Source organism: Apodemus sylvaticus, chromosome 23, assembly GCF_947179515.1.
Source record: "Apodemus sylvaticus chromosome 23, mApoSyl1.1, whole genome shotgun sequence".
In the NCBI taxonomy this organism is placed as follows: Eukaryota; Metazoa; Chordata; class Mammalia; order Rodentia; family Muridae; genus Apodemus; species Apodemus sylvaticus.
The window spans coordinates 37,028,169-37,053,782 of record NC_067494.1 but is presented as its reverse complement, the minus strand read 5'-3'; the positions used below and the strand labels follow the sequence as shown (position 1 = coordinate 37,053,782).

At 48.2% G+C, this 25,614-nt stretch overlaps 1 protein-coding gene across 2 annotated transcripts in view; it reads left to right on the top strand.

Annotated features, from left to right (window-relative positions):
* Cnksr3 (CNKSR family member 3) overlaps positions 1 to 25,614 on the top strand; it is a 91,423-nt gene that overhangs the window by 7,833 nt on the left and 57,976 nt on the right. Inside the window, exon 1 of one of the 2 annotated variants that reach the window (XM_052169899.1) lies at positions 15,009 to 15,030. The exons of the other annotated variant lie outside the window; for it this stretch is intronic. The gene's annotated coding sequence lies outside the window, so the exon portion shown is untranslated. Of the gene's footprint in view, positions 1 to 15,008; positions 15,031 to 25,614 lie in introns of those variants that run through there. 2 annotated transcript variants of the gene reach the window in all.

The following is a 25,614-nucleotide window of genomic DNA, read 5'->3' as shown; positions in this document are numbered from 1 at the left end:
TGCCACCCTTCTTGTCTGAGTGACGCAGTTGGCACATGTGACTGCTAGCATCACACACGAACGCACTTATGTGTTTAACCCTCTTAAACAGTGCTCGCCGCCGTCCTGGGCCTGTTTGCTGCTCCGTGAAGTAAACTCACTTAGCTGCTTCGGGAGAGAAGGCTGGGCAAGTTGAGGGACTGAAGACGCAGAGACTTTGAAGAGAGACTCAGACTCACATTCTGTGTGTAACAAACAGGCTGGAAGGCTTTGCCACATGACTTTGTCAAGCTTTTCTCTATACTTGTCCCATCTTAGGAAATGGACAGATCGTAACCAACACCTAGGGTTTTGGTTAGAATGAAAAGATATGGCACAGAGAGAACACTTGGCATGGTATGCGGTGTATAAATATCCACATGCTTATTACTTATTATTAATTCATAATGCCTCACAGTGAATGAATGGCATATAATGGATGGTTTTTATTTAGATATTCAGTACCCCTGTGGCTGCCTGTCCCCTCTCCATGTCTCAATCATTTGTGACCTGACAGCCTCCCTTTTTTTTTTTTTTTATTGGTGGACAGGAGGCAAGTTAAGTGGCCTTATCAGCTGTTTCCTGACCCCTGGTATTCCTGGTCACTTCCCTTTCCCTTCTTGAGAGGATCTCTTATATCCTCCGGGAAGAATGGGATGTACAAAGATTGGGTGGGTGGCTTCTCGTTTGAAAATGGTTCAGTGGCAGGGGCCATATTCTGTGTTGTGGTAGAAAGATGTGCTTCAAATTAATTTAATGCATGAGACCGCCCATCTGTCTGCACGGGCTTGATTCTAGGACTCCTGGATATTAACGCATCTGGATGTTCATTCTCATGTAAAAACTGCACAGTGTTTGCATATAGTGGGTCCGCCCCTTATATTTTCAATGGTCATTAGATTATTTATAATATACAATGTAACAGATATGTGAGTGATTTTGAAACTATATTGCATGATGATGATGATGATGATGATGATGATAAATGTATACATATTTGACACAGACAAAAAATTTTTCCTCCTGCAATGTAGCTTCACTTTGCTGAAGCCGAAGGGGACGGGAGCCTACGGCTCTGGAGGCTGCTGGTGATTCGTGAGGAGGTACCTGGCTCCAGGTGGTGCTCTGGGTCAGGCTTTTGGCCGCTCTTAGCTGGATAAATGTGGCAGACCAGTACCCAAGTGAAGAAGGAGGCCATATCTGTGTGAAGTGTGAAGTGAGAACAGAGCAAGGGCTGTGGAGGAGACCGGGCGACCGGTGAAGGGCTCCTTTGGATGCCGTGCCCATGGAAGCCTTTCTGAGAAGACGCCACACAGGTGTGAAGGAGAGGAAGGAACTGGCTGTGGACGGAATAGGGAGAGAACAATTTGTGCCAGGGCCCCGTGGAGTGAGTGAGCATCTTGGGGGGAGGGGAGGGGCTGAGGAAAGGAAGGGTGGTGGACTTGTGAGGAGGAAGGCCGAGGTTGCCAGGTGGATTCAGGGAGGGACCTTGAGAGAAAAGAGGTCAGGCTGTGTGTGCATCGCGGACAGGCACCAGAAAACTTTGTCCTTGGAGTGGAAAGCCAGGCTGTGGCCTTGTCTGATGAGGCTCCTGAGAGATCGCTCTGGCTTCTTGCGCTGGCAATGAACTTGGAATACAGCTGGCTCCACGGGTTGCCATATTCTGTTTTAGACTGTGATGTGGGTCATGCTGGACTCTGAAGTCAAGTGTAAGACAATCCGTCCGTCGTTTTAAATCTCAGAGCTTTGAACACCGTGTTTGAAATTGGGGCGCCTGTCTAGTTCTTTCCCTCCTACCAGGGTGAGGTGCGTCCTCTGGCCTCCCCTTGCCCCGATTCCTGTCTTGCCACGTGTGCTGGTCATTCGCCCTTTGTCTTGTTGCCTTCACATGCTCTGGTTGCGTCGTTGTCCTTTTCTGGAGCGTTCTGCTGGAGCTGCCAGTGTCTGAACTCGCTTGTCCTCTTTGGATAGCGATTTTTGTGAAAATGCACTTAGCCTGGTTCATCTTCTTTGACATCCAATGGCTAATTGATCGGTTTCTAACCTGTGCCCAGGAGGGCAGATGCAGATGTGTTTACTGGGACAAAGCAGGCCTTTAAGTCACAGATCAATAGGCGGAGGAATTAGAACGCTTTGCCTTTGAAAACTTTGAAAATATTTGAGTACAGGAACTGGCAGATCTGACTGAAAATATTTTGCCCCGCCGCCGGACTGTCCTAATTTTTACTTTAGAAAACAGAGCTATTTTAGTTGAATAGATGGTATTTTGGGAAATTCTCAGCAAGCAAGAGTTGAACACATTTTTATAAACATGTAATGTTTCACTTCTCAATAGGGGAGGGCAAGCAGGGAGGGAATTGAAGGCAAGTTCCCTTTTAGACCCAGTTTCTTGGTCTCCTCGGGGTGAGGAGGAAACTGTCTCTCTCCTGATGGAAAACCCCTGTGTTATCTATCCGAAAGGAGGCAGTGTGGTCACCTGAGTCATGCTTTCCTGAGGAAAGGATTGCAGTGAAAGGAAGCAATTTATTTCCTGTTTTAAGGAGTTTGCAGTACAGGGAAAGTTGATGCTTCAGGGGCATGTGTGTGTGTGTGTGTGTGTGTTTCCAACTGAGAGAGAATGTGTGCTTCCAACTTAAATATGTAATAATTGAACAGATGCATTTTCTCAGATGTGTGTGGGGAGGGACATGGGTTTGTATGTGTGCATGTGTTTGTGCATTAGAGCTTTCCTGAGAGAAAGTGAGAGGGAGAGGGAGAGAGAGAGAGAGAGAGAAAGAGAGAGAGAGAGAATGAGAATCTAATTGTGTTGGCCAAAAGATAATAGTAGGTGCTGTGCTTCACATTTATCTACCTTGCTATTTACTTATTTATTCTATCCATCCATCATCCATCATCCATCCATCCATCTATCCATCCATCCATCGATCTATCCATCTATCATCCATCTATCCATCCATCCATCTATCCATCCATCCATCCATCCACCCATCCACCCACCCATCCATCTATCCATCTATCCAGCCATCTTATCCATCCATCCATCCATCCATCCATTGATCTATCCATCTATCCATCCATCATCCATCCATCCATTGATCTATCCATCTATCCATCCATCATCCATCCATCTATCCATCCACCCATCCATCCATCCATCTTATCCATCCATCCATCCATCCATCCATCCATCCATCCATCCATCCATCTTATCCATCCATCCATCTATCCATCCATCATCCATCCATCCATCCATCGATCTATCCATCTATCCATTCATCATCCATCCATCCATCCATCCATCCATCCATCCATCCATCCATCTTATCCATCCATCCATCCATCCACCCACCCACCCATCCATCCATCCATCCATCCATCCATCCATCCATCCATCCATCCATCTTATCCATCCATCCACCCATCCATCCATCATCCATCCATCCATCCATTCATCCATCTATCCATCCATCATCCATCCATCCATCCATCCATCCATCCATCCACCCATCCATCTTATCCATCCATCCATCCACCCATCCATCCATCCATCCATCCATCCATCCATCCATCCATCTTATCCATCCATCCATTATCCATCCATCCATCCATCCATCCATCCATCCATCCATCCATCCATCCATCCATCCATCTTATCCATCCATCCATCCATCCATCCATCCATCCATCTATCTGCCAGTCTCTCGCTGAGACCTGGGCTTTGGTAGTTAGGCCATGCTGGCTGGCAGAGGGAATCTGTGGACCTGCCCGTCTGTTCCCTGCTGGAATTACAGGGGATCTCACCATGCCTGGCAGTTTCTGTTTTTACTGTAGGTTGCAGGTCCTTATCTTGCAAGGCAAGCACCTTACTGACTGAGCCATCACCCTGGCCCCTTGAGGTAATTTCAGATCCCAGTGTCAACAGGAGAGTCTAGAGCACGCCTGTGGGAGCATGGCGGATGTGGTGAGGAGGCCTGAACAGGGTGCCCTGCCCGTGTCGGGAGGGCCTGGCTCCCCAGCACTTGTTAGAGCTGTCAGCACCATCTTAACCCGGATTCCGACAGGAGCCTGTCACTAACTGTGAACAGATGACGCATCTGCGGGCAGCATTTCTGCAGGTCTCTGCCTACCCTGAAGCTTAGAACAGTTAAAGACTGAGCATCGGGGACATACATCTTCTCCACTAGCGAGATGCCTAACAACAGAGGGGGTGGTGAGGCTTAGACTGTGCGCACCCAGCCAGCTTGAAGCACTTTATACAAAGGCAGCCGGTAAAGACCGACCTCTCTGTGGAGGGAAAAAGTGTTTATTCTTGTTTGTATTCTCACAGGATGGTCTGGGTTCTGGGAGCAGGAAACCATGCCTGGCAGCTGCACGTATATTATCATCGTCCTTTTTTTTTTTTTAAATTCACTTTACATCTTGATCAAAGCCCCTATCCCTCTCCTCCTCCCAGTCCCTTCCTCCAGCCCCTCCCCCATTCGCCCTTCCCTCGTCTCTCCTTGCCCCGTCCCCCTCCCCATTGTCTTCTGAGTGAGCCAACCCTTTCCTAGCCAAGTTACCTTTGCAGCCTCCCGGTTAGCTTAACCCCCGTTGCCATAGAAACAGCTTACTCAGCATCAACATCACCTGGGGACATGGGTGTGTTGCATATGGCTTCCGGTTAATGGTGCCTGGCTGCAAGTCCAGAAACATTTCAGTCTATCTCTTTTCAGAGGGACTGAACAGGAATAGATGACACTAGTCAGATCCTCTGCATAATTCCTGCCGCCATGATGAGCAGTTAGCAAGGAGAACGCTTCCGGCTGGGATGATTTTTGACGTGCTTAAGTATATGGGCCTGAGCTCCTAAGTGCTCTCTCTGTGAGTGTGCAGGGGACAGGTAAAGGAGTCTGCCTCAGTGGGTGCCCAGCTCGCAGCTCTGCCCCCTGTGCAGTGTGTATACATTGACTGTGGTTCTCTCTGTTGCTTCATTGGGGAAACCTAGGACATGGGGGTATTGTATGGGCCTGTTGCTTCCTTCTTCTAGGTAGAATTATGGATGTGTAATACAATATTTAAGTCATTTACTTATTCAGTTTTTTTTTTTTTTTAATGGTGCATAGGATGGAAGACGGGACCTTGTGCATTCTAGGCAAGTAGACTGTCACTGAGGTACAGCTCCAGCCCGGGGTCGAGAAAAAGGGCTCAGTGATAGGTATACTCAGTACTTGGTCCTCCTGCTCCTGTCTCTCTGCGCGAGTGCTGGGATTACTGGAGTGTGCTACCATGCCTGGTCCAAGAAGCTCTTATGTTTCAGTATATATATAGACCCAGATCAGTTAGATGCTGTGGGCGTCGAGAGGGCCACACAGGAGTGAGTGAACTCTGGAGACTAGATCATGAGCTTTGCACGAAGAGTCTCAAACTCAGATACTGTAAGGTGAGGCTGTGTTAGAAGTGGAACTGAAGTCTTAAGACAGCATGGCATGGTGGGGGACTGTAGCAAACACACATACACACACACAAACACACACACACACATCCTTCAGTTTCTGCTGATTACAAACCTGAACTTCCCAAGTCTTTGGACTTCTGTTTTGTGTTGTTTCAAAAGAAAGCAGCTGGAAATCTGTTTGTGGTTGGTATTTCCCAATGTTAAGAAAACGGTAGGTATTTTTTTTTTTTTTTGGTTGTTTTGCTTTTGTTTTTGTTTTTTTGAATAAACTGGCTTCCTACGTGGTAAATTCTTGGGTTAAGCGCCTCCCTTTGCAGCCTGTAGTTCATTGGAGTTTGCCTGTTTTCCATTGCCTCTAAGACTGCAACACGGTCGCATGTCAGCATTGATTAGGTGGATCACCCTTGCCTGCATGGACCCAGAAGACCCCTGGGTAGCTCTTGCCCAGTGAAACTTCAGGTCTTGCCTTCTTCTGGTTCAGCTGTGCCATCATGGCCCCCAGCAGGAGCTGTTTCTATTTGTATTGTGAAATTTCAGGTGGCACTTAAGTTGTGTTACGTTTCTAAGCTTGAGGGCGACTTAGTGGGGCTGTTATCGGATTATTAAATTACCAGTTGTCTCAAAGCCCTTTTTACAACGTCGCAAAGCCATTTCTCACAATGCTCTGAAATGGCAAACTGAACTAGGAAATAGTTCAGGACTTAAAAAAATTACAGTACCTACCACTCCTCCATGATAAAAGTTTTGAGGCTACTTGTATTAGTCAGGGTTCTCTAGAGTCACAGAATGTATGGGTAGTGTCTACATAGTAAGGGAATTTGTTGATGATTTACAGTCTATAGTCCAACTCCCCAACAATGGTCAGCAGCAGCTGTGGATGGAAGTCCAAGGATCTAGCAGTTGCTCAGTCCCACGAGGCAAGTAGGCAAAGGAGAGGGGGAGAGAGAGGGAGAGGGAGAGGGAGAGGGAGAGGGAGAGGGAGAGGGAGAGGGAGAGGGAGAGGGAGAGGGAGAGGGAGAGGGAGAGGGAGAGGGAGAGGGAGGAGAGGGAGAGGGAGAGGGAGAGGGAGAGGGAGAGGGAGAGGGAGAGGGAGAGGGAGAGGAAGAGGGAGGGAGGGAGGGAGGGAGGAAGGGAGGGAGGAGAGAGAGAGAGAGAGAGAGAGAGAGAGAGAGAGAGAGAGTCTTCCTTCTTGCAATGTCCTTATGTAGGTCACCAGGAGAGGGTGTGTCCCAGATTAAAGGTGTGTGCCACCTGTGCCTTTAATCCCAGATGACCTTGAACTCAGAGATCTCTCTGTCTTAATCTGAGATTCATAGCCACTGTGCCTCAAGATCTCCACGCAAGATCCAGGTCAGAAACTTGTATCTCTGAGCCTCCAGATTAGGATCACAGGTGAGCCTTCCAATTCTGGATGGTAGTAAATTCCAGATACAGTCAAGTTGACAACCAGGAACAGCCACTACACTACTCCCGACAAATTATGGGTGGCTTTAACGTTTCAGTTTGATCTGTAAGTGTCTAGATGATGCACAGTCTTAAGTATATGTGCGAGTACAGATTGTATGCACACATTTATCTCTGTGCACGTATGCATGGGAGCAGGATTGTAATTGAACAGTCGCTGTCTCCAGGCAGCCGACATGCTCAGTGATATGATACTTATGGGAGCTCTCTGTAGGGGCCAGGACTACATGGGGAATATGTGTCTGGGTTCATGCTTTTCAGTCTTTTTTTTTGACATTTGTGGTCCACTGCTGTTGATGACATTTGCTCTTAGATCATGGCTAATGAAGAAGTAACACAGAAGTCGGGAGAGATGTGGGGACAGGGCTATGGAAGTAAGGAGCTCTTAGTAGGAGAAGTGTGGGTAGCGGCTGAGGGACCAGTTGTGAATAGTAGAGTCCCTTGACTAGGGCAGAATTGAGGAGAAGCTACACCCCAGGGGAACAGTGCAAAACCTCTGTAGCGTCTGACTTTGAAGTCAAGGTTTTGAGACCCAGCACGGTGCGTGGTGATGCCATTGAAAAGGTCAGGGGGACCAAATGACCCTTTCCTGGGGCCGCCTAAGACCACTGGAAAACACAGATATTTATATTGTGATTTATAGCAGCAAAATTACAGTTAGGAAGTAGCAATTAGACTAATCGTATAGCTGGGGGGTCATCACGATGTATGGGATTGTATTAAAGGGCTGTATCATTAGGAAGGTTGAGAACCACTGTGTTAGAGGGACTAGGAGTCGGTTAGGAGAGTTGACCCCATATACATGAAGATCTCAGTTCAGATCCTCATCTCAAATAAAAAGCTGGGCATGGGGATGTATGCTTATTGTCCAAGAGTTGAGGAGGCAGGGCCAGACGGATCCTAAGGCTTAAGGCCAGTCAGTCGAGCAGTATTAGTGAGCCCTGGAGCCCAGCTAAGAGACCTTATCTCAGAAGTAAAAATACAGACAACCAAAAATCCCTGAAGAGGTACACCTGAGCTTGGCCTGTACCATACACACCCGTTTGGGTTCACACTAGCAAAAGTTACGTTCTGGAGAGTGAGCCCACCTGTGAGCCCCCAACCTCTGAGGCGGTGCATTCTGCATGATGCACACACCGTCTTGCTGGATTCTACCCTTTAGGATGACAAAGCCCCTCCTCTCTTTACAGGGCTCTAATTGTCTCTCATGTTTTATGAATGCAAATGTCATGCTGCTTGGTACGTGAGATGTGTTAAGGCGGAGGGTGTTAGCAGGAATTTGAGTCCTCAGACTCAGATGATGAAATACACAGGAGAGAGACACCCCGGATTGTACCCATAGGTGCGTCCTAAGTTGTTGGCCACAGAATAGAACACAGAACACTCAGGCACAAATGCCCTGGGTGCTCAGGGACAAACCATGCCTCTGGGAAGGATCAGGGAGTCTTGTTTGTTGCTTAGTGAGGTAGCCATTCTGGCCAGCACAGTGTAGTTGCACTACAATCCTAAGGAGGTAGAAAGCTTCAGAGAACCGGCTCTCCTGTTCACAGAGCCTCTGCAGACAGCTGTGCTGGCCAGAGCTTCGACAGAATGCTAACAGAGTTAGCCTCAGTTTACACATGGTATCCATAATCACGTGAAAGAAGCCTCTTAGACCAGGTGGTATCTCTGGCCACCCTGAGAGGAGTTTGTATCTTGCATATCCTGAAAAGCCAGTAGGATTTACTGAAGGACTGGGTGCAGGTGTGTCCTAAGAGCGCACAAGGCTACAACTTATTTATATATTTATTGTTATATCTAAGTACACTGTAACTGTCTTCAGACACACCAGAAGAGGGTGTCAGATTGCATTATGGATGGTTGCTGGGATTTGAACTCAGGACCTTTGGAAGAGCAGTCAATGTTCTTAACCACTGAGCCATTTCTCCAGCCCAAGGCTACAACTTCTTTCTTTCTCGAGCTGATGGTCTAGTCAGGGCAGACTGCTGTTTGGGTTAATGAATTGCATAGAGATGTGATATATCCTGTATGGAAGGACCATTGATGGTTCTGAGGAGCAGGAGAAGATGTAGTTTTAGCCAGGCTAACCGGAGACAGATCTCAGTGAGTACTGTGACCACCAACAGGTGGAAGGGGGGAGCAAGTACCAGTGCCCTTAGGCAGGGTGTGGCCAGCAGAGTGAGAGGAGGGTGGGAGGAGCTGGGATGGGAGATTGTGAGGTGCCTCAGAGATCGTAAAATAGACTTTGGCTTGACTAGTGTTTTGGGGAGCCATTGGAGGGTTGAGAGCCAAATAATGGTACCAGGTTCATGGTTTAAGGTATAGAGATGGCGCTGGGAGGTAGAGTTAGCCTCAGTCCACACACTTTACCTGAAAGAGGACCCTTAGGCCAGGTGGTAGCTAGCTCTGGCCACCCCAGGGGGGGGTGCAGAGGGGGAGAGCTTGTGCTTTGCATATCCCTGAAAAGCTGGTAGGATTCCCTGGAGGGCTAGAGTATGGCCGTGAGAAGAGATCCCTAAAATGTTCTGACTGACAAGTCCTCTCTCTGCCCGCTAGAGAGGTAGAAGAGAGGGAGAGGTTAGCCTCAGGAACACTGTGGGTTTTAAACTTTTGATGCCTTTTAACCTGTGTCTGGATTAGTGGAGGTGTGTATATTAGAGGAAGCTGACTGGACCTGGACGACTTCTCCAAGTGAGGGGGCAAGAAACGGGGAAGGGGTGGGGGAGAAGGGACAGGGGAGGGGTGGGGGAGATGGGACACACTGGTGCAGGGCCTGGGGCCTTTTAGATTTCTCTTACAAGTTGGAGAGCTGAAGGGCTGGGAGACAGCTGCACGTTGAGTCTGAGGACCCGGCTCCCAGGATCTTATAGGTGCGGTGGTGAGCACTTGTAATCCCAGGGGTGGGGGTGGGGGTGGGGGTGGGGGAATCAGTGAGAGACCCTGTATCAAAGGAGGTTGATGGTATTCCTGAAGATGATGCACATGCGCGCGCGCGCACGCACACACACACACACACACACACCACACACACACACACACCCCGCTTCCAACAACTGGATCACTCTCAGGAGTGTGTGCAAACGAGTGTGACACACGCACTCATGAAATAACAACAGCAAAGGGGATCTGAGAGGGGGTGGGGGTCCCTGGAAAGCAGGAGGGAATTGCTGCCCAGCACTGACTTTGGGGTGGTAAGAGAACCAATTAATGCCCCTGGCTCTGGGCATGATGAACTTGATAAGAGTAGTTAGTGGGTTGCGGGCAGCAATCAGTTCGTTCTATTTAGACACACATGGAATTGGACTGACCCAGTGTGCACTGCATGCTTCTAAGTCTGGCTGACCCAGGAGGTCCCTACCAGTCAGGGCTGCGGGGAGAGAGATCCTGTCTAAGAACCGGAAAAACAAAACAAAGAAAATAAAAAGCAAGACAAACAGAACCGAAAAGCACCTTCCCAGATAAACGGAGCCCCGAAGGAGTCTCACCTTCTGTGACAGGTTATATTGTTTGGCTGTGAGATAGCTGGTACAGTGGGAGGCTCCCACCCCCCCACCCCCCTGCACAGGGCACACCACAGACTCTTATGAAGCCTTTAATTTAGCGAGTGATTCTGGACAAGTGGCTTTTAAAGGAGCCTTGCTCGGAGACATGATCTTTCTCCACTCCCCCTCCACACGATGTTCTAGAACGGAGGATTTAGAATGAGAAGAACTGGCTGGCCACCTAACTTCTGCGTTGTCCCAGTTAAGCAGGCAAGACTTGTTATTGCCAGATCCAAACCCTTTCGGAGAATCCTCATTGCTGTTGATTGCCCTCGGTGTCTCTATGATTTATCTGGTGCAGCCAGAATGCTATGAGATCATATATAAATGATGTTTCCGGCCCATGGGTGCAACTAGAGAGAGAGCCAATCAACTTTGAATATGGTTTGTGCAGTATTTATTGAGCACCTGTCATCGGGAATGTTCCTGACCAGGTGCAGTGGACAAGAAGGGCCCCTATTTCCTTGATGCTTTGAATCAAGCAGTGTGGAGCCCAGGCAAGCCCCTAGGCATCCCGGAGGAGTGGGGGTGGGATGGCGGCTGACTCAGATGTGAGCAGGAGCTTCAGGGAGAGCTCTCCTGTAGGAAAAGACATCCAGGTCAAGACCCTTGGATGAGCGCGAGACAGCGAGGCTTCCTGGAGGGGAATGCATCTTCTCTGCAGAAAACCAGGTCCTGTGGTGGGACCACAGGTGGAGGCTGGAGAGCTGGGCGAGGCGGGTACTAGATCACTAGGGTCCTCTTTGTGTCTCTGAGAGGCAGGGACCAGTAAGTCTATGTCCTATGATGATCCTTCCTCTGTGAAGGAAGTGTGTGTGCCCACGCCTCCTCCTGCAGACACACACGCATGCATATAAATATGTACAATTGTATTTTGAGACCCTTGCAAGTTGTTCTTTGATTCATAGGTCAGAAAAGCCTTGGTTTGTTGTTTATGTAGCATGTGTGTATATATGTGTATATGTGTATATATATATATACATAGTATATATATATAATATACATATGTGTATACACACATACGTATACACATTTATATACATACATGTATATATGTGCATACATATACACACAAATACATGCATGCATGTATATACACATACATATATACATATATGCACACATATACACACATGTATATATGTGTGCGTGTATATATGTGTGTGTATGTATGTATGAATGTGTGTGTGTACACACACATGTCTTTCAGACCCCTACAAAACTTGTCAGTCTGAATCTTAGGGAACTATCACCTGAGGGCTCTGTGAGGAAGGAACATGACCCTGTGAGTGTTCATTTCCTTTGATTTGTGAAATGTAAAACTGACCCTGACTTTTAAGTGTAAAGACATGAAAAAAAAAGGCCTTTGTTTAAAAGAAGGACCCATGAAAGACTGACTGGAAAGATAGGGGTGGGGTTGGCAGGGGCTGGGGAGAAGGGGAGCCAGCAGGGTGCAGAGGGAAGTAGGGTGCAGAGGGGAGTTGGGGTAGGAGGGGAACCCCCACTAAATCCAGACCTCAGGTACGAGCCCCGGGCACACCTAGAGTCCAGGATGCCTGGACACTATCACCTAGGATCAGCTGTAGGTCTTGGGTTAATGGTTAATAATGGTTTGGAGCTGAGAATGGAGGCTTTGTATGTTCCAAGACTGCACTCCAATGGGATCAGACAGAGCCTCAGATTTATGTGTTCTAAAAACGAACAGGAATATGGAGACCATTCTCCAAGCACCCGAGGGCAAGGTGCAAGGCCCTGAGATGGGCAGGAAGGCCCAGTGCCTCCCTTCCTCCCTCCCTCCCTCCCTCCCTCCCTCCCTCCCTCCCTTCCTTCGCCGTCCGTGTACTTTGACTTCATGTTTATAAAACTGCACACAGCAGGGACTTTAACCCAAACCCGGGAATTGGGAGTATCTGCTGTGACCATCTCAGACCCTAGCTCCGATGAGTCACCCACATGCTATCCCCTAGCCACGTGGGTGACCTTTCAGAGTTTCCGGGCTCCTTAGGATACAGTTTACACCTCAAACTATCTGGTCCTGATTACAGCTGGAGATATAAAGACGACTTGGGTGTCACCTCTGAGGGGTGCGGCTGTCTGGCTCTCAGTCTCTGGCTTTCCAGCATGGTTGCTTTTCTTCCAGGGTTAAGCATATCCTCAGCTCTGGGGAAAAAACATCCATTCTCAATAGCCTGGAGTTATAATTCAGTGGAATGTGGTTTTAAAACAATTTCACAGAGGAGGATTTTTAGTTTTTAGCAATTATTGTGCTTAAAAAACAGTTCCCAGAGTTTTGCTTCTGCCCATTCCTTCCCCAACTTGATTTCTGACCACCCTTAGGGGAGGAGCATAGTTACTATAAATGCCAGTTTAAAACATTTTATATGGAGGATTCTGTGCTGTAAGTGCTTTTTGTATCTGTTAGTTCGTGTTTGAAATGAGGGGTTTTATTTTTTTAATTTCTCCTTCATCTAAATTGCAAGTCGAATTCTTGCAATTGTCAATCAAGTGTAAGGACTTGGGTTGGGTTCCTGACAACACACACACACACACACACACACACACACACACACAGGGCATGGGTTTGGGATGGAGGGGCATGCGTATTAGCATTTTAAAGTTAACTTGATAATAGGTAATATTTGGTTCTGCTGTCAAAATTCTGTCTCTGAAAATTACGGTCCTGTGAATCAAAGAAGAGAGGAACATTTTCTAGGCATCATTACAAAAGAGGGAAACATAACACAACCCTAGGCGGACAACCCTCAGGGAGTCGGGGGACATCTGAAGTGCTCTAGCAGGGGATTTGTGAAATGGTCAGAGGTGGGAGTCCAACCTTCCTAATGTCCTGATGGCCACCAGAGCTCCTCAGATGGTTTTTGTGGCTCTGTAGATAATGACCATTCTCCGTGCTAACTGTGTAACTACAATGTTTTAGAAGCCAATAAGACTGTCTTAATTTTCTTATAATAACAGATTACCGTGTATAGGCCTCCGTTCTGTTTCCTCTGCAGACTCCCAGAGTTATAAAGTCGCTCAGAGTGGCAGGGGTGCTTGGCTAGGCACGCCCATATTCTACTTGATTAACTTGATTTTTTTTTTTTTTAATTGTCCGTTTGAGAGTCACTTTCACCTCTCATGTCAATAGTCCTGCCTTTGGTTCTTGAGATGGTTAAGGATGGTCTCAGAGGATCAGCTCAAGGCCTGCCAGGTGCAAACCTTTGGCCTGCTCGTGATGCAGCATAAGCCTAGCCCTGGAAGTGTCAGAGCAAGGGTAGGAATTGTCTAGAGGTGGTGCTTGTCACTGGGATGTATCTGGGGTGTAGGATACAACAGAGGACTATGGTTAATTACCTGCTGTAGAGGCGTAGTTAAACTGTATTCTGGAGAGAAAATACATTACCTAATTCATCATGTCTCTCTGCCTGTCTGTCTCCTTCTTCTTCGACATGACATCTTCCTCCTGTTCCTAACCCCACCCCATTCTCTGTGGCTGCCACGCCCCCCCCCACCTTCTGTGTGGCTGTTGTGACATTGCACAATGGTTATATGTGCCAGGTGTGCCAGCTTGGCAGAATAGCTGCAGACTTTCTTGTCCTTTACTGTCCCCGTCTATACATGTGTACCATGCCGTGCAGCCCACACAGTGCCTATGCACTGGTGGGTTTTAAGTTGGACTCGTGCTGTTGTCACTGTGACTCATTCTTGGTGCCCAGTGAGCTTTGGTCCCAAGGTTGGTATAGCAAATGCTTCTTAAAGGGGGGAGCCCCGGTATGCTGCATCTCTGGCCTGGTAGAGACGGCTCTCCTTTTCAACCGAACAGCGTCCGCCTTGTTTCACAGTGAACAAGGATGCCCTACCCTTCGTGGATAGTAAGTCACAGCTTCGAGAGCAATGGAGAGAGACTATCAGGTCATATTGACGTCGTGCTGTGTGCTGAGCTATTGGGAAGGGAGGCCAAGTCTGCCTCTTAGCTTCCTCAAGGTGCAGGGGAAGGTGGGTGACTTCTTAAATGTCTCCCCTCAGTTCTTCCATGAACAGTGTCCTGAGACTTGACGGCTACCTCCCTTGGTGGCACCCTCAACCGCAGAGGGGAGGCATCCGCTTCAGGTGCCCTCCAAGGCCATATATCTGGTTTTATCGGAGTCAGTACCCAAGACTCACTCAACTTCCTGCCTCACCAGGGCTCTTGATAACCTGTGGGTGTGGCGGCAGCGTTTGGGTGTGTCCGCTGTGTGACAGTGGCATTTGGGTGTGTCCACTGTGTAGTGTGCACATCGCTGAGTAATGGCCCTGGCAGAGCAACCCCACATGGAAGATGATCGCCCTCACCCAGCTCAAGGAAGGAAGCCAGCCAAGAGGTCATTTCGTAAGAGCAGCGCCTGTAAGCCCTGTGGGAACGCGGCTGCCAGGAGAGAATGGCTGTGACCACTGCACCTCAGTTACCAGAGTCACATCCCTCCCTTGCCAAGTCACAGAACCTTGCCAGCTTCTCAAAGGGTTCAGGCTGCTCATGCAAAAGGGAGTGGCCGCCTCGTCCTGGTGTCCGAGGCGAGAGGGGAGTTGCTAGGCTAGGTGAGTGTTAAGAGTACTGAGTACTGAAAGGTGAGAAATAACCCAAGCTTGCAAGAAGCAGTACCCAGGTTTACTCTGGGAAGTGTGAGGTTACTGGAAGAGCTTAAACATTGTCCTGGTTTGTCCACAGCTGACTTAGATGTTCTGTAAGGCGTCTTTGAAGCGGTTGCTTCCAGAGCAGGACTTGAGCTGCGATTTCCCATAGAATGGGAAACATCTCAACAGCCAAGGGCCACTGGTCGTCTCCTCTAGGCCTGTTTTTCAACAGATAGATGCCTCCGCTGTCTGTGTGAAGTGTGAAGTGGCACTTTAGGAAAGTATATCTGTAAGACCACGTGCGCCGATCAACTTCTGCTCCCTCTAACAGTAAATTGGTTTTAGAACTCTGGGCTGACGAGCCAGTTGGTAGGTTCATGTACAATGTATGTAACTGAGACGCTCTCAGACTTCAGACTGCTGTTTGGTTTCACAGTTTAAGAACACGTACACAAAACATTCCACAGAGAGTTAAGATGCAAGCTAGCCTGTGTATTCATGGGGTCCCTGGCTAAAGTCCTCCCCTGGATGCTGTCATAGTAGGCCTGGGCTGTTGGTGGCCTGTGTGGCCTATATGCTGTCCTCTTTCAGTGCTAAGACCTGCTTACCCGTCACTGTTCCCCTGGGTCACTTTGTAAACTCAGTTTACAAAGAGGCCTTGCCTTGATTTAAGATGGGGGCATTTAATAATTTAATACTTATGTTTGAAGAGTTCTCTCTCCTTCTCTCCTCACCCCATTCTCTCTCGCTGTGTGTGTGTGTGTGTGTGTGTGTGTGTGAGAGAGAGAGAGAGAGAGAGAGAGAGAGAGAGAGAGAGCATACTTAGATTTGAGACATGGAGGACAAAGAGGGTTCTTGTAGCAGAGGCACATTGGATTGGGATCAGGCAATGCTAATATTTGTCTTTTTTTGAGTCTGTGAACTCTAAGCCAGCTTACCTGTTCGGAAAACTGGGTTTTTCTTGACTTTGACTTTGGGGAAGGTAAGAAAGGCTACTTTTTCTGTAGCTGTAAGTCTAGCTCTGTAATTCCCTCTACCACGATGATTTTTAAAGGGGATGAAGGCCTTAGATCATCCACCCTAAATGCTGTCCTTCAGAGTGAATACATTGTTGCATTTTACAGTACAAAGGGACAGTGACCCTGGGGTTTACATGACAAGATGGAGTGGTGGAACTAAGATTAGGACCGAATGTTCTAGACTCTGTTCAAGATATTTCTCACTGGGCCGTTTCCCCAGTCCCCACCTGGGTTAGTTGCTTTCCCCGCCCCTTGGCCCCAACCCCTATAGAGTCCTTCCCGCCACAGTCACAGCGTTTGTGCAGGGGGGAGGGGCTTCCTGTCCTTCAGCCAAGATGCCTGGGCGCTTAAAGGTGTGGATACAGCCTTGCATACTTAGCTTCTGGGAGCAGGCAGAACCACCTCGGAATTTCCATGGCCGTGGAGGAAACAGGATGAAGGATAGGAAACAGCTGCCAGGGGCGCGGAGGCAGAGGTGCAGCCACACTCCCAGAGCCCTCAGCTCAGCGGCCAGGGATGTCAACGGGAAGGCCTCTGATTAAACGTTAGGGCGCTGTGGAATGTGATCTGTTTCCAGACGTTGGCCCCTCCCTGCCTTTGTTCTTCAGATGCCTGTAGATTTTGTTCTTTATCAAATGATCAGAAGTGCTTTCTTTAAAAATTAAAAAAAAAACAACATTGTGTCTCTTTCTGTGTGCATGCGTGCATACGTGCGTGCATGTGTGTGTGTGTGTGTGTGTATGTTTGTGTATGTGTGTGTCTACCTTTGCATACGTGTGGAGGTCACATGACATCTTTTCAGGCCTCGGTTGTTTGCTTCCACCATGTGGGTCCTAGGGAGTGAATTCAAGTCCCCAGGTCTGGCAGCAGGTGCCTGCTTTGTATACCCAGGAGTGCTTTCTTGTAAAAAGAACATAGCTGCTGATAGGCCGGAAGAGACAGCCCCTTCCCTCCCTGCTAATCCCCATCTCAGAACCCGTGCCAGCCTCTTCCCCAAGCTGCTCGGACATCCCCGTTCCTGGTCACCTCCCCCATGTGTCACGGCTGTCTCTTGTAGACGCAGATTGACGCATAGCCTGGGTCCAACCCTGTGGCACTTTTATGCTGTGTTCTTTCTTGAAGCTCTTACTTCAAGCCATCATACGTAGACGAACCTAAATCATTTTAGAGTGATTTTCATGTCATCAAATCTAGTTAACTTTATCCATAATTTAGATGTCTGTGTGGAGATCTCGATGCCTCTCTGGAGCAGGTGGGTCCTGTGGCCACCCACCTCGCAGGCACAGGGGACTCTGGATGTTTTATAAGGTAGACAGGCTGGTTGGCTCCTGGCAGAGATTCTTGGGTCAGTTTGAAAAGGGGGAATAGACCTTCTGCAAGAGATTGTGACCTCCAGTTCTGCCCCAAACATCCAGTGATTTGTGTGCTAGGATATTATGTGAGAGAGAGGTGGTAGAGAGCCGTCCTTGAGATCTGCATGGAGCAGTGAGGAATGTAGGGGTTGTTCTCCCCAGCCTGCTTCCTGTTACAAATCCTTAAGGGAGATCGCTCCTGGGCTATGGGGATGATGAAGCGCTTGTCTAGCAGGATTCAAGTCTGATCCCGGCACCCACACACAATGCTGGGCATGGCGGCATGTTCTTGTCAACGCAGCACCAGGGAGGGAGAGACACTGGTGGTGTCCTGGGGCCTGGCATCGAGTCAGTTGAGCCTGCTGGTTAGCTCCAGGCAGATGCTGTCTCAAAAAATAAGGTAGAGAATGGAGGGGAAGAACATGACATCAAAATCTGATCTCATGTACACAGACATGGACACATGCACACACATGTATACAGACATACACAAATTCACACACAGACATGCTTATATACAACAGACACGTTCATACACATGCATACACAGACACACATAAACACACAGACACACACAGAACAGACATATATACAGATACAAACACGTGGAAACACAACAGACGCACACTTGTACACATATATGCACACACATACAGACACATGTATACATACACACACATACAACCCCTCACATTCACACATAGACACATACACACACAGATACACATATACATAAACACAGACAAACACACAGATAAACAGATACATGCACACACACATACATACATAGATACAGACATATACAGATACACACATAAATACAGACGCACACACACATACACATATATACACACAGATACAAACACACACAGAGACATACACAGTCACACACACATTCACACATGTACACAATGGGGGGAAACAGGACTGAGCATTGTATCATCACTGTCATGGGCTAAGACATTGAGGGAAGCATCTGATGACAAATTGATAAAACTGCCTGTGTACTTGAGTTTGCCAAGCCCCAGCAGACCTGGACTTGACATTTCTGGCTCCGCCCTGATGTGCGATGACAATTGTCCCTAGAGTAGCAGTTGCTGTTGGAATACTGTCATGACCTTGGTCCTTGTTGCTGAGAAGGAGAGGCTGCCTGCCTTCAGCTCTTACAGTTTGTAAGCCACCTGCTGTCATTCTTTTCCTTCCAAGCTCTGGAGGTATACAGGACCTGTGGCCCTGCTTCTTTTCAGAATAGCAAAACCCAGACATGCATAAAAACATGGCGTAAGGGTGACATCATTATAAGGGTGATGTCATTATGGCGATGATGTCATGGCAGAGATGTGGTAACCATGCCTAGTGTCCTGACTTTCTCTGCTCTTATAGGCACAAGCCTCTTATTTCACAGTGCAGTTGGTTCCATAAAGAGAGAAATTCCTCGAGGCTGAAAGACTTATTGTTTTTCTTCTTCCTTGAATATTGTTCCTCCACATGGTATAGATCATGTTTTCTTCTCCCTCAACTCCTCCCAGATCCTCCCTACCCCTCTACCCACCCAACTTCCTGTTCTCAAATCGAAAGAAAACAATCAAACAAACAAAAACAAGACAAAAAATGGCCAAACCAAATAAAAAAGAAACAAAAAGCCCACCCAAACAAAGCCAAACAAAACAAAGCAAGGAGTGTTTGGTGTTGGCCAACTCCTTCTAGGCCTGGGCCTGCCTGGAGTGTGGTTGATAAGCCTGTGACACTCCACTGGGTTTCTTTTTCCTAGCAGATAACAATTTGGAATAGCTTCCTGGTGAGGAGTGGGAGTGTCCTTTCCCTTCTCAGAGCTGGGATTTGCTCCGGTTTGAACTCTCAGGGGTCGGTCCTGTTTGTGCTGCCCTGGTCTCTAAGAGCTTCTATGTCCTGTGTGTCTGGAAGATATTGTTTCCTTGGAGTCCTCCGCCTCTGGCTCTTAATCTTTCTGACACTTTACACATGTCTCCCAGAGCCTTGAGTGCTGGGAGGGGATTGATGAGGCATCCCCTTTAGGGCTGAGTGCTCCCAAGTCAAGGGAGAGAGACTTGTAATGAGTTACCTGGATATTTTATAGACCTGCTACAGTCAAGTGAGTTCATGAATTCTTCAGCGTTCTTGGCCATGTGACTTAAAAACTGGTTCTAATCACTGATGATGATGGCCCCATACAGAATTCACTGTTTCTGGCCTTCAAAGAAACTGGGACTTGTGGGAAAGAAAAACGTTAGGAAGGACATGGTGTGTGGTGTGCTGTCATAGCTCAGTCACGTTAACTCCGACCCTGGGCAGGGCATGTGCTTCCACAGGGCTTTCTTCTAAAGACATAGGTTGAAATTCTACATCTACCCCTTAAGCATTGGTCAGTTTGATCACACAGAGAACAAGCCAGAAAAGTTAACTCTGTCTCTTCAATGTCTTCTTTCAGCTCTGATGAGTCTAAGTATATCCTGGGGTGGCCACACTGTATAGCACAGGAGCCATTCCTGCTGAGCTACTCAGTTTTCTAGAACTATAACAAAATGCTTGTGACAAATCATGATAAAAGGGAGAAGGGTTTACTCGGATCTGCAGTTTTAGATGCCCCAGCCCATGCTTGGTTGGCCCTGTTGCTTTGGGGCTGTCGTGATAACTCACGACCTCCCTATCATTATTATGGGGAAGCATCATTATGGTGATCGTTAGTGGGTCAGGTTACCATGGTGGAACCTCTCATGCTTGAGGGGACAGGAGCTGGCATTGAGTACACTTTTCCAAGGTCATGACCCCAATGACCCAACCAACTCCCCCTTGGCTAGGCAATACCTCTTAAAGGACCCACCGTCTCAAAACAGTGCCAGGCTGGGGCATGTGCTCATAATGGTGGGATATTTGCCTCCAGAACCTTGGCATCTGCTGTGGGGAGAAGGCAGGGCCAGCCTGGGGCAGATTCGACTACCGAATCTGGAATTCGCCCTCTAGCCCTTACTGGTAGCTCGCTGTGAGCCTCCTTTCATACCTGCAGGGTGGGGACAGGGACCAAGATGGGGATAGGGACACACCACCGGGAATGAGTGTCCAGCATACATCAGCCTCTGCTTGCTCTATTTCAGACTGGCCCTTGGTTTTATTTATTTGTTCGTTCGTTCATTCATTCATTCATTCATGCATGCATGCATGCATGCCACAAAATGGGATGACCTAGCACCCCACACCTCGTGCTCAGTTCTCAACTCTGCTCCCCATGGATGGCTTTAGGTTGTTGATCACCAACAGAGGGAACGTGTGCTTCCCTCTAGCCCACCGTTCTGTTTCTTTCTCTTCCCCAATCCCCTCCCCCCTAAAGCCCCTGCAGTTGAATAAACCCAGAATCTGTCCAGCCTCAGTATTAATCCGTCTCCCAGTGGGGTGTCTGGGGAACGAGTAGCCAACCAACCCTGTAAATTGCAGCTGTGAAACCTCAAGGTTCTCTGGCACAAGTTTTTAATTGGGAAGTCTCTTGCAGGTACTTCTTCTCTAACAGCAGTGAAGAAAAGTTAAAATTGCATGTGAAAGCGCAATTTATAATTATTATTATTTTTAAAGAATCCATTTTGAAATAGTGCATTGGAAACAGAAATGCTTCCTGGGTAGGACGTCCGCCTATAGTCTTAGGTCCTTGTGTCACACTCTTGTCTGTAACTGCAGCAGGGGGCTCAGCCCCCGTGGTGACTCATGCATTCCAGGCTGGTCCATGTTTATGTGGAGTATGGAAACCGTTGCCCCCTCTTTCTTCCGTGCTTGACTGAGCAGGCCGGCTCCTTACTTGCTATGTTTAATGGGTCCTACTTTCGGGGCTCCAGCTGGGGCTTGAGGAGCCACAGCTGGTAGTAGGGCCCCGGCTGTCTCCTCGAGGTCAGGCGAACATTCCAGAAGTTATAACCTCACTGGGAACCGAACCCAGGCCCTCCCACGGAAATGTGAGCCCTCCTTGTCTACGGTTCATTTGCCTCGACACAGAGAACATGGAAACTGGGGTAACAGCAGGACAGCCTGAACTGAGAAAAAAAAATTAACTCTTGTCACTTTCACGGGGAGCCTTGTGCTTTATGTCCTGTGGTGGGTTCTCCCTCACTTCCAGTTGCCCATCTGTTTAGGAAGCACAGGGCCAGGGGAAGGGTAGCTGGGTTGTAAGAGGCTGCGGAGAAGGGGAAAATCGTGCATCCCTCTCCTCATCTACAGTTTTATGTATTTGTTTTTGTGGGTGTGTGTGTTTTATGTGCACCACTTACCTGTAGGCAGAGGGAGTTCAGGCGGTGTGGGCTGCCTGATGCGGGTGCCGGGGACCCAAGTCAGATCCCCAGAAAAGCTGTAACTGCTGAGTCACCTCTCAGGTCCCGCTCCTTGTAGACAGTGTATTCTCTTGAAAAAGAAAGTTTTTTAACCCAGGATTGAAGAGTTGAGTTTGGCAAATGATCACAGGCTGTGGAAGTGAAGGGGAGCTGCTCTCTCAGAGTCCGTGGGACTTTCCCGGTCCGCCTTCCCGTGTCTTGGCAGATGGAGTTCCTTCCTCCCGAGCAGAATGTTTTTTGCCAACTGCATGGTTCTAGCCTCCTCATGTACTACGATGCATGGCTAGGTGTCAAGATCATTTATGGGGAGGAGCCCCAAATGACTTAAAGCGTCCAACTTCTATAAGAACAAAGAGTGAGCTATTTTTGTAGAAGTTTTCTATAAAAGACTGTTTGGATACTTGGGTTTTGTTTGCTGTTTGCAGGCATATTTTTTTTCTATGCTTAAATATTTGCGTGTGCAGTTTGCATGCGTGCGTGCGTGCGTGTGTGCGTGCGGGTATGTGTCCTTGCTTGTAGCTTTGATGATTGGACCTAGGGCCATGAGTATGCTGGGCATGCAGTCCTCCACTGAACTCTTTCCTCAGCTCTGGTGCTGGCTTTATAAAAAAAAAAAAGAAAGCGCCGGGCGGTGGTGGCGCACACCTGTAATTCCAGCACTTGGGAGGCAGAGGCAGGCAGATTTCTGAGTTTGAGGCCAGTCTGGTCTACAGAGTGAGTTCCAGGACAGCCAGGGCTACACAGAGAAACCCCTGTCTCGAAAAAACCAAATCCAAGAAACCAAAAAAAAAAAAAAAAAAAAAAAAAACCAAACCAAACAAAACGACCAAAAAACAAAACAAAACAAAACAACCAAAAAGAAAACAAAACAAAAAAACAACCAAAAAAACAACCAAACAAAAAAAAGGCAAGCAAGCGCTGAGCTGAGCTGCGGCCGTCTGGAGCACGGAGCACCTCATACCATGGACCCAGATGTATGCCTTGGTGCCCATCCTGAAGTCAGTCACTTTATGAGGGAATCAGACAAGTACATGATGCCAGTCCAGGCTGGCAGAGGGCAGGGGCTGGGGCAGAAGTTGGGATGTGAAGAGAGGGCCTTGAGAAGAGGAAAAACCTCAGGGAACTGTGGGATGAGAGAGTTCTCAGGATGCACAAGAGCAGACTGCAAGCAGTTCAACTGCAAGCAGGAAGGTATTCTGGGAGAGAGCTGGCATGTAGGGTGACATGGGTCGGGGTGGGGTAGGTTGGGGGTGGGGGTGGGGGTGGTGGTGGATGGGGGGAGGGCTTGGGGGAGGAGTTTGGTTCTCACCCTGGGCCTGCTTTTTGAAGCCAGTAACTTGTTCAGTGCAGTTTCATCCTGTTATTTGTATGGGAGTCCCAAGAGAGCAGGGCTGATCTCAAGTTATCCTACCAGTGTCTGCTGTTGACTGTTACAAGAATTTGAACTTCATCTGTAGCAGTAATTTGTTAACGGCTCCCGACAGGTCGCATTTGTGTACTGCCCAGGAGCTATCTTGTTATGAGACACACAGGCACACACACAGACATATAAATACACACACAGACACACACACAGACACTCACACACACACAGACACACAGACACACACACGCAGACACACAGATACACACACACACACACACACACACACAAATACACACACACACACACACACACACACACACACTCACCAGTTAATTTTAATATGCCTTGCCTAGTTCAGAGGCTGGGCAGTTCTAATCCTCTACTGGGCTAGCATGTATTTCCTCCAGTACTCCCAGCTCAGCACCTTTTAAATGTGTTTTATCTGCCCCATTACTTTCTAGGCGGCCCCTCCTGTAGGGCTAGTTTCCCTTTCCGCCTGCATTTTGGATGAATTTTCTTCTGCAGCTCTAAATCTGATCTGTCTCTCCCTGAGACATGGTAATCTCTCTCTCCTTCCCCTCTCCCAGTTCCTAGCCTGTGCAAATCTAGAGGTCCCGCCTCAGTCTACCTGTCTGGCCATTGGCTGTGGGCTCTTTATTGATAGATCAAAAACCAATTGGGGACAAGGACTTTCAGTGTTTAGACAACAGATTCTTGATTTTGGGAGCCAGATTAATTAAAAGCATTAGAACTAATCCCCAACACTCATCCTTTGAGTTATTGAAAAGAAATTGGGGGAGCCATACTGGCATTTTGGGGTCCCGAGAAGACATGGAAATACAGAGAGCTGCTCTTTCCTTGGAACTGCGCATATTGAGGGGAAGGGACCATTTTATCTACAAGTCCTGTGCCCTGGGCATAACTCCATGACACTGGTGGATTGTCAGTAGCTGATACCACTGTCCTCCCTGTGAAGATATCTTGTAGCTGTCTTGTATAGAGGGATTTGAGGTGTGTGTGTGTAAAGTCAGTGGTGGCGAACCAGGATATTCCAGTAGGAGTCATGTTCTTAATAAAGCCACGCTCACTTTGATTGATTAGTTTTAAGGGTGGGTGTTCTTTGAAATGCATTGGATGTTTCCAAACAAAGCGGGGTGTTTCATGTGAAACTGGGATTTTACATCGGTGTCAAGATGTGACGCAACAGCCGCCGGAGGCTCGTGGCTGTACTGCTTACACAGTTATGACAGGCAAAGGGAGCAGTCTGCAGTTCTCCTGCTGACTGCGGCTTATAGCATCCCATTTGCCAGGCCCAGTGGGGTGGGCTGCCCTCTTATGCCTCAATATGTGAGTTTTCTGATACCAGAACCTCGTAATATTCAGGCTGGACCCCTTGCTATTTTTCCCTCTGGTTTGGGGTGGAAATCTTTCTAAGGCATTTCTTTTCTTACTTTGCGCTCCTGGCTGGCATTCAGACGACTCATGGGTTAGCGATCGCTCCATTCCTTGCTTATGAAAGAATGAAATATTGTCTGCTTACGGCAGGCATTTCGGCTAGTGGCAGGGCCTGTCGAGACCCGTGTGGGACCTGTCTGCCCAACTTGCTGAGCGACCTCAGTATGTCACGATTGTGCAGTCACCATCCTTAAATTTTAAGGTGACTGACGGTCGTCTTCATTGCAGGCAGAAGTTATCTTTGCTTTCTGAAGGAAAAGTCAGGCAGCCTTGCAAAGGTTTCTGGGAAGGCATGTGGGAAGGCCCATGGTCGCTCTTTACCGCGTGTGCAGATGAAGGGCTTCTTGAAACACTCACACCATGCTTTTCAGGGTTATGAAAATGGATTATCCAGACTGGGGAAAAGGGACAGTATTGTTTCTAGAGGGGCAGACGGCTTTGCCAGGCTCTCCTACCGGGAACCCAGAAGTTTCCTTGCTCACCTTCAGGGTCCAGTGCAGATGGGGTGGAGAGTACTGGAGAAGGATCTCTGGTCACAATTTATTTTTTTACTCCGGTTATCTTTAGTGACGATGATTATTTGTCGGGCATCGGCTTATGTAAGGCACAGCCAGTGGCACGAAGAAGTAGTTTCTTTCCAAAAAGTAAAGTTGGCATCCGGAGGAGGCTGGAAATGAATACAGACTCAGGGGGTGGGGCCCAGTTGCTCAGCCACAGGGACTCCGTGCTGCTGAACGAATGTCCTGTACTTCCAAGGCTAACATTTGTTTGAGATGGCCTTGGAAGGTGACATACTTGAGGTGTGGAGAGTGGCAGATGCAGGGCCCGGCCTACTTAGCTGTCCTTTGGTAGGTGCTGTCCTAGTTTCTGTTACTATGGTAAAACCCTGACCAAAAGAAACAAGGGGAGCAAAGGGTTACTTTCACCCTAAGTGACAGTCTATCACCCAGGGAAGCCCAGTCAGGAACCTGGAGGCAGGAGCGGACACCACAAGAGAATGAGGCCTACTGGCTGGCCTCTTCTGCTTT